Genomic DNA, 7,457 nt, shown 5'->3' on the forward strand with positions numbered 1-7,457 from the left:
GCGCACGGGCTTCAGTAGTTGTGGCACACGGGCTCTAGAGCATAGGCTTAATAGTTGTGGTGCACGGGCTTCGTTGCTCCGCGGCATGTGCAATCTTACCGGACCAGGGATCGAACCCGTGTCCCCTGCATTGGCAGGCAGGCAGATTCTTAACCACTGTGCCACCAGGGAAGTCCCTACATTTAGGTTCTTGATCCGTTTGGAGTTTATTCTCACATACGGTATGACATATGGATCTAATTTTACCTTTTTCCAAATGGCTACGCAGTTGTCTCAGTACCATTTATTAAAAATCTCATCTTTGCTGCAGTGATGTAAGATGCCACCTTTATTATATGCTAAATTTCCTTATGCATTAAATTTTATTTCTGCGTTTTCTATTCTGTTCCCTCGGTCTGTCTATTCATGCATCAGTACCACACTGTTTTAATTATAAACACTTTTAAGTTTTAATGTCTGATAGGACAAGTTCCCTTCCTATATATTTTTATATATTTTTTAAGTTAGCTTCAATAATCGCTATCCATTTTATGGGGAAATGATACCTTTTTATTACTGACTTCCTGACAAAGGAAAAGAGCAATCTTCCTAGTTCCCTCCTCCTTATCATCATCATACCATCTCTACTATCATCATGGTGTCATCTATACCAGCTATACCATCTATGTACTAACCATTTTATGCACATTTTCTCATTTAATAAAGTATCAAAACTCAGGCAGACTTTGGGAGGAGTTGAAAATATGTAAGTATCTTTCCTCTCCCCAAGCTTACCTTCTCAGTCTTAGCAGGTGAGGAGGTTTTGGTTAATTGAGTCTAACTCCCCTGTTCAGATCTGTGTTCATGGAAGTTTAGAAGAGGATCCTTTATGGTCAGAGATGTTAGAAATAGATGGTATCTCCAGTCTCCTCATTTTATTTTTATTTTTATTAAAAGGTTTTATTTATTTTTTGGCCATGCAGAGCGGCTTGAGGGACCTTAGTACCCTGACCAGGGACCAAACCCAGACCCTTGTCAGTGAAAGCCTGAGTCTTAACCACTGGACCACCAGGGAATTCCTCTAGTCTCCTCATTTTATTTATTTTAAAAATATATTTATTTATTTATTTATTTTTGGCTGCCTTGGATCTTCGTTGCTGCACATGGGCTTTCTCTACTTGTGGTGAGCGGGGGCTACTCTTCGTTGTGGTGCACAGGCTTCTCATTGCAGTGGCTTCTCTTGTTGCAGAGCACAGGCTCTAGGCACGTGGGCTCAGTAGTTGTGGCATGCAGGTTCAGTAGTTGTGGCACACCGGCTTAGTTGCTCTGCGGCACGTGGGATCTTCCCGGACCAGAGTTCGAACCCCTGCCCCCTGCATTGGCAGGCAGATTCTTAACCATTGCGCCACCAGGGAAGTCCCTAGTCTCCTCATTTTAAATGCAGACATGAAGGCTCAGGGAGGGGAAGTCACTTACACCAAAAGAGAGATGGAAACAAGTTTAGAAATAATCTAATCCAATTTCTTGGTTTCACAGAGGCAGAAGTTGTGTGGCTCACCCAAGGTCTTGTAGCAATAATAATACCTTTGGGTCCTCACCATGTATCAGGCACTGTACTAAGAAATCAACATAGTTTATCTCACTTATTACAGCAACCTGAAGAATAATTAATATTATTACCTCCACTTTGTAGAAAACTGAGGCTGCGAGTGGTAGAGTAACTTGTTCAAGGTGAGCCAGTCAGCTGGCACAAGGCAGAGTTGGGATTTAAAGTTGGCGGATTAACACTTCTAACCACTTAGGCTCCAATGCCCCCAGCAAGCCTCTGGCATTGCAGATACAGAGCTCAAGTGAGCAGACCCAATATTAATGTCCAGTCACTCAAAACTTGCTTGTTTTAACTAAGAACTAAAGTGTTGAGATCACACAAACTTTTCATAAAAGTAAAGTAAAAACAAACACACAGAATAGTTTATATTGTTTGGACAGTGCGGCAGGACTGTCCAAAAAGGTCATTATTTGCAGTGATAGCTTTTTTTAACATACAGAGTTTTAGTGTTTGCTTTAAACATGCACACAAAAAAGAGAGTCTGGTATAATGCTGAAGTGTTTTAAATTAAATTGAAATATTCTGATATTGCATAAGTGTTTCAACATGCATCTCTTAAAAAATGACTTTTCTTATATAACTGCAATATTATTTCCTACAATACCATCATCACATCTAAACTTTAACAATAATTGCCTAATACTACCTAATAGTTCATTATCGAATTTCCACTATTGTTCCAAAACTCGTTTAAATTTTTTTGTTAAAATCTGGATCTAATCAAGCACCAAGATTGCTTTTTCTCATTTTATCTCTTTAATCTCTTTTATTTACAGTGATCCAATTTTTCCTACCCTCTCTTTCTCTTTCTCCCTCTGCCCTTCCTCCCTTCCTTCCTTCCTCTCTCTCTCTCTCTTTTTTTTAAAGGTGTATTTTAATTTAATTTAATTTAATTTTTTAACATCTTTATTAGAGTATAATTGCTTTACAGTGGTGTGTTAGTTTCTGCTGTATAACAAAGTGAACCAGCTGTACGTATACATATATCCCCATACCCTCTCCCTCTTGCGTCTCCCTTCCACCCTCCCTATCCCACCCCTGTAGGTGGTCACAAAGCACCGAGCTGATCTCCCTGTGCTGTGCAGCTGCTTCCCACTAGCTATCTATTTTACATTTGGTAGTGTATATATAAGTCCATGCCACTCTCTCACTTCGTCCCAGCTTACCCTTCCCCCTCTCTGTGTCAAGTCCATTCTCTACATCTGCATCTTTATTCCTGTCCTGCCCCTAGGTTATTTATAACCTTTTTTTTTTTTTTTTCCGGTACGCGGGCCGCTCACGGGCCCAGCCGCTCCGCGGCATGTGGGATCTTCCTGGACCAGGGCACAAACCCGTGTCCCCTGCATCGGCAGGCGGACTCTCAACCACTGTGCCACCAGGGAAGCCCTTTTTTTTTTTTTTTTTTTTTTAGATTCCATATATACGTGTTAGCATGCGGCATTTGTTTTTCAAAAATATGGAACGCTTCACGAATTTGCGTGTCATCCTTGCACAGGGGCCATGCTAATCTTCTCTGTATCGTTCCAATTTTAGTATATGTGCTGCCGAAGCAAGCACTCTCTCTCTTTCTTCCTCTCTCTCTCTTTCTTTCTTTCTTTTTAATTATATTTGACATTTTTATTTTAGGCTGCAAAACAGAAATGAGCAAACAAACAACAAAAAACTTGAAATAGGCTTGTCAAATGATGTAAATTCATCCTTTCCAGGGAAGCAGAAGGTAGACCATCGTGCTTCACTGCTGCTTGCACTCTGCTGGGTTTTGATCCTTCTTTGGGTCATAGTCTGGATCATTTTCCTCATCTCCTTCTTATTCCCCTTCCTCATCCGCTTCTTCCCCTTCTTCCTCATAATCATCACCATCATCGTCAACAGCTTCTCCAGTAAAGTATATTGATCTTGATTATGCGCTCTGATCTTGGGATTATGCGCTCACGTAAAAAGTGACCAATATCAAAGTCCTCAGCAAGGATAGCTTCAGCAGCATCATCCAGATCTCCACTCTCAGGAACTTCAGGAGGGGCAAAAAAGTTAAAGAAAGAGTCATTAGAAACTGTTTTGGTCACAGTACGAACTGTCTCACGTCCCTTGTGTTTCTGCTTCTTCTTAATGGTTTTCAGAGTCACATTCTTCCCTTTTTTCCAATCTATCTGGCACCCTATGCAACCCATAATTTCTGGTCCATCAAAAGAAAAAGGATCAGAATCATCTGGTTCTGACCTCATCCTATACGTCTTTGTCAACACTTCATTTGTGAAATATTCATTGGGTTCAAAGTGAAATTCTAAGACAAAACCCATAGGCTGACCAGTATCTGAGAACTTCACTTTAATATCTTTCAGGTGCTTCAGAATAGGTTCATCATGTTCCTGAACCATATCACTGAGCAAGTCAACATTCTTAAAAATGGTCAACCAAAAGCCAAGAATTCCTTTGGGGTCTTCTTTTTCTTCATCATTTTTCTCATCTTCAGTCTTGGCCTTTTCTTTTAGTTCCTCTGAAATTTCATCTTCCTCATCTGGTTTCCATTCACATTCTTCTTCTGTAGGTTCATAAATGGCATTGATGATCTCAAATCGCTTATCAAATGGAGGTTGATAGAGAACAACATACTTTCTTTCAACATCATGAACTTCCTCATAGAACTTGGCTTCTATCTGTGCATATTTAACTTGAAGGTCTTTGAGAGCATTCACGCATCTTTTAACTACCCTAGGCAAGCTTTCAATGTGTCCTGTTGGTGTTTCTACCAGACCATCAAGTCTTTCTTGAAGGACTGCAAGAATCTGAGGATTTTGCATCATCTGAACAGTCAGCTGATGCGCTTTGATTTTTGTTTCTTCACCAGTTTCTTCTTCTTCTACTTCTTCAACGTCGTCCAAATCTTGATCAAGTTCAGACTGTTCTTTGTTGTCTATGTCTGCCATGTTGTATGAGTGCCAAATATCGGTGGCTAGCACGGGGAACCAGGCGGCTGGAGCTGCGCAGGCAGCGACTCCAGACGGCGATGGGAGGAGCAGAAGGCGGTGTGGCGAGCAGATGGTGCTAAAAAAGCTCTTTCTTTTTTTAAAAAAAAAAAAATTATTTATTTTTGGCTGCGTTGGATCTTCATTGATGCGCGTGGGCTTTGTCTAGTTGCGGAGAGCAGGGATTACTCTTCGTTGAGGTGTACAGGCTTCTCATTGTGGTGGCTTCTCTTGTTGTGGACCACGGGCTCTTGGCGCGCGGGCTCTAGAGTGCAGGCTCAGTAGTTGTGGTGCATGGGCTTAGTTGCTCTGCGACATCTGGGATCTTCCCGGACCCAGGGCTCGAACCCATGTCTCCTGCATTGGCAGACGGACTCTTAACCACTGTGCCACCAGGGAAGCCCCCCCACCAAAATTTTAAAATTTTAAGATTTTGGGTATCAAAGGACACTATCAACAGAGTGAAAATACAAATTACGGAATAGGAGAAAATATTTGCAAGAGTCTAGTATGTAGATTATATAAAACACTCTTACAACTCAAGGAAAAAACCCCAAATGGTTCAGTTTGAACATGAGGGAAGGACTTGAAAAGACATTTCTCCAAAGAAAATATACCCATGGCCAATGAGCTCATGAAAAGATGCTCAACAACATGGGTCATTAGGGAAATGCAAACGGAAACCACAAATGAGATACCACTTTACACATACTCGGATGGTTATAATAATAATTTTTCAAAACCATAACTATACTCCAATATAAAATAAAAGTTAAAAAAGATTAAAAAAATAAAAACCAGACAATAACAAGTGTTGACAGGGATGCAGAGAAATTGGACATTGGGACTCTCATACATTGCCGGTGGAAATGTAAAATGGTGCAGCTGACAATAACAAGTGTTGACAGGGATGCAGAGAAATTGGACATTGGGACTCTTATACATTGCCGGTGGAAATGTAAAATGGTGCAGCTGATGTGGAAAACAGTTTGGCAGTTCCTCAAAAAGTTAAACACAGAATTTCCATATGAGTCAGCAATTCCACTTCTAGGTGTATACCCAAGAGAATTGAAAACGTGTGTTCACACAAGAATTTTTACACAAATAGTTATAGAAGCATTGTTCATAACTGCCAAAAGGTGAAAACAAAACAAATGTATGTCATCTGATGAGTGGATAAAGAAAATGTGGTATATCCCTACAATATAATATTATTTAGCCATAAAAAAATGAAGTAATGTTATACTCTACAATGTGGATGAACCTTGAAAATATTGCACGAATTCAAAGAAGGCAGACATAAAAGTTCACATATTGTATGATTCTATTAATGTGAAATGTCAGTTAGGCAAATTCATAGAGACAGAAGGTAGATTAGTGATTATCAAAGAATGAGGAGAAGGGGGAATTGGGGACTAACTGCTAATGCATACAAGTTTCTTTTTGGGGTGATGGAAATGTTCCAAATTAGATAGTGGTTATGGTTGTTACAGAACAGAGCGAATATACCAAAACACACTGAATTGTATAAACTAGTGAATTTTATGTTATATGAAGTATATCTCAAAATTTAAAATGCCATAAGTAAAAAAAAAAAAAAAAAAAAGAAAGAAAGAAAGAAAAGAAAGATCACCAAAGAGAGAGAAAGCTAAACAGTCTATCTGGAATGTGAAACCATCATGTTGACCCTTAATCACTTTAAGTGGTTCCAAAATGCTGCCAGACAAAATTGCCCCAATGAACCTGTGATGATGATTTTTTTTTCCTTTTCAATTTATTGCAGCAGTAAAAATGAATCAGGTGTTATAAACAAGTAATAGAAGGACCCTATATAAAAATTATTAGGGCTTCCCTGGTGGCGCAGTGGTTAAGAATCCATCTGCCAATGCAGGGTACAGGGGTTCGAGCCCTGGTCTGGGAGGATCCTACATGCCGCGGAGCAACTAAGCCCGTGCACCACAACTACTGAGCCTGCGCTCTAGAGCCTGCAAGCCACAAGTACTGAGCCCGCAGGCCACAAGTACTGAGCCCGCGGGCCACAACTACTGAAGCCTGCTAGCCTAGAGCCCATGCTCCGCAACAAGAGAAGACACCACAATGAAAAGCAAACACAGCACAATGAAGAGTAGCCCCCGCTCACCACAACTAGAGAAAGCCCGCACGCAGCAAAGAAGACCCAACGCACCCAAAAATTAATTTAAAAAATTATTATGCTGTGTGACCTGTCAAATGATAAGTAATCGATTATACACACTGTTAATACAGATATATAAATTATGAGTTTTAAACTTGCTGTATATAACAATATCATTTATAATTGTTTGAATATGATAGTGGTGTGATCATGTCTAAGAATATAATACATTAAAAAAAAATCTATTCATGGGACTTCCCTGGTGGTCCACTGGTTAAGAATCTACCTTGCAGGGTGGATTGCAGAGGATGCAGCTTCGATCCCTGGTCGGAGAACTAAGATCCCACATGCTGCGGGGCAACTAAGCCTGCACACTCTAGAGCCTGCCTGCCACACCTAGAGAGCCCACATGCCGCAACTTATGAGCCCTTGCCCTCTGGAGCCCATGCACCACAACTATAGAGCCCGCATGCTCTAGAGCCCGTGCACCACAACTGGAAAGAAGCCTGCTCACCACAACAAAGATCCCAAGTGCTGCAACTAAGACCCGACGCAGCTAAATAAGTAAATAAGAGGTTTGTTAAAAAAAAAAATCTATTCAGTATCCATATTGGCTTGTATATTCAGAGAGTATCTCTGAAAGGGTATAAAAAACCCTGATATCATTCTTTCCCTGAGGTCGGGGAACTGAAAGACCTACGTGAAAGGAGTTTTTTTTATTATAAACCATTCAGTACCTTCTTAATTTTGAACGATGTGAACGTATTGATTA

General features: G+C 40.4%; 1 non-coding gene and 1 pseudogene across 1 annotated transcript; both read right to left on the bottom strand.

Annotated features, from left to right (window-relative positions):
• Positions 1–3,038: 3,038 nt before the first annotated feature.
• Positions 3,039–3,145, bottom strand: LOC115801731 (U6 spliceosomal RNA). Its single transcript, XR_004022074.1, has one exon. It is a non-coding gene; the product is annotated as a U6 spliceosomal RNA (small nuclear RNA).
• Positions 3,146–3,292: 147 nt separating this feature from the next.
• LOC111183110 (nucleosome assembly protein 1-like 1 pseudogene) lies at positions 3,293–4,527 on the bottom strand (annotated as a pseudogene).
• Between the last annotated feature and the right edge of the window lie 2,930 nt (positions 4,528–7,457).

Source organism: Delphinapterus leucas, chromosome 9 (assembly GCF_059928025.1).
Source record: "Delphinapterus leucas isolate spDelLeu-1000000601 "Yukka" chromosome 9, BTC_Dleu_Yukka2, whole genome shotgun sequence".
Lineage (NCBI taxonomy): Eukaryota > Metazoa > Chordata > Mammalia > Artiodactyla > Monodontidae > Delphinapterus > Delphinapterus leucas.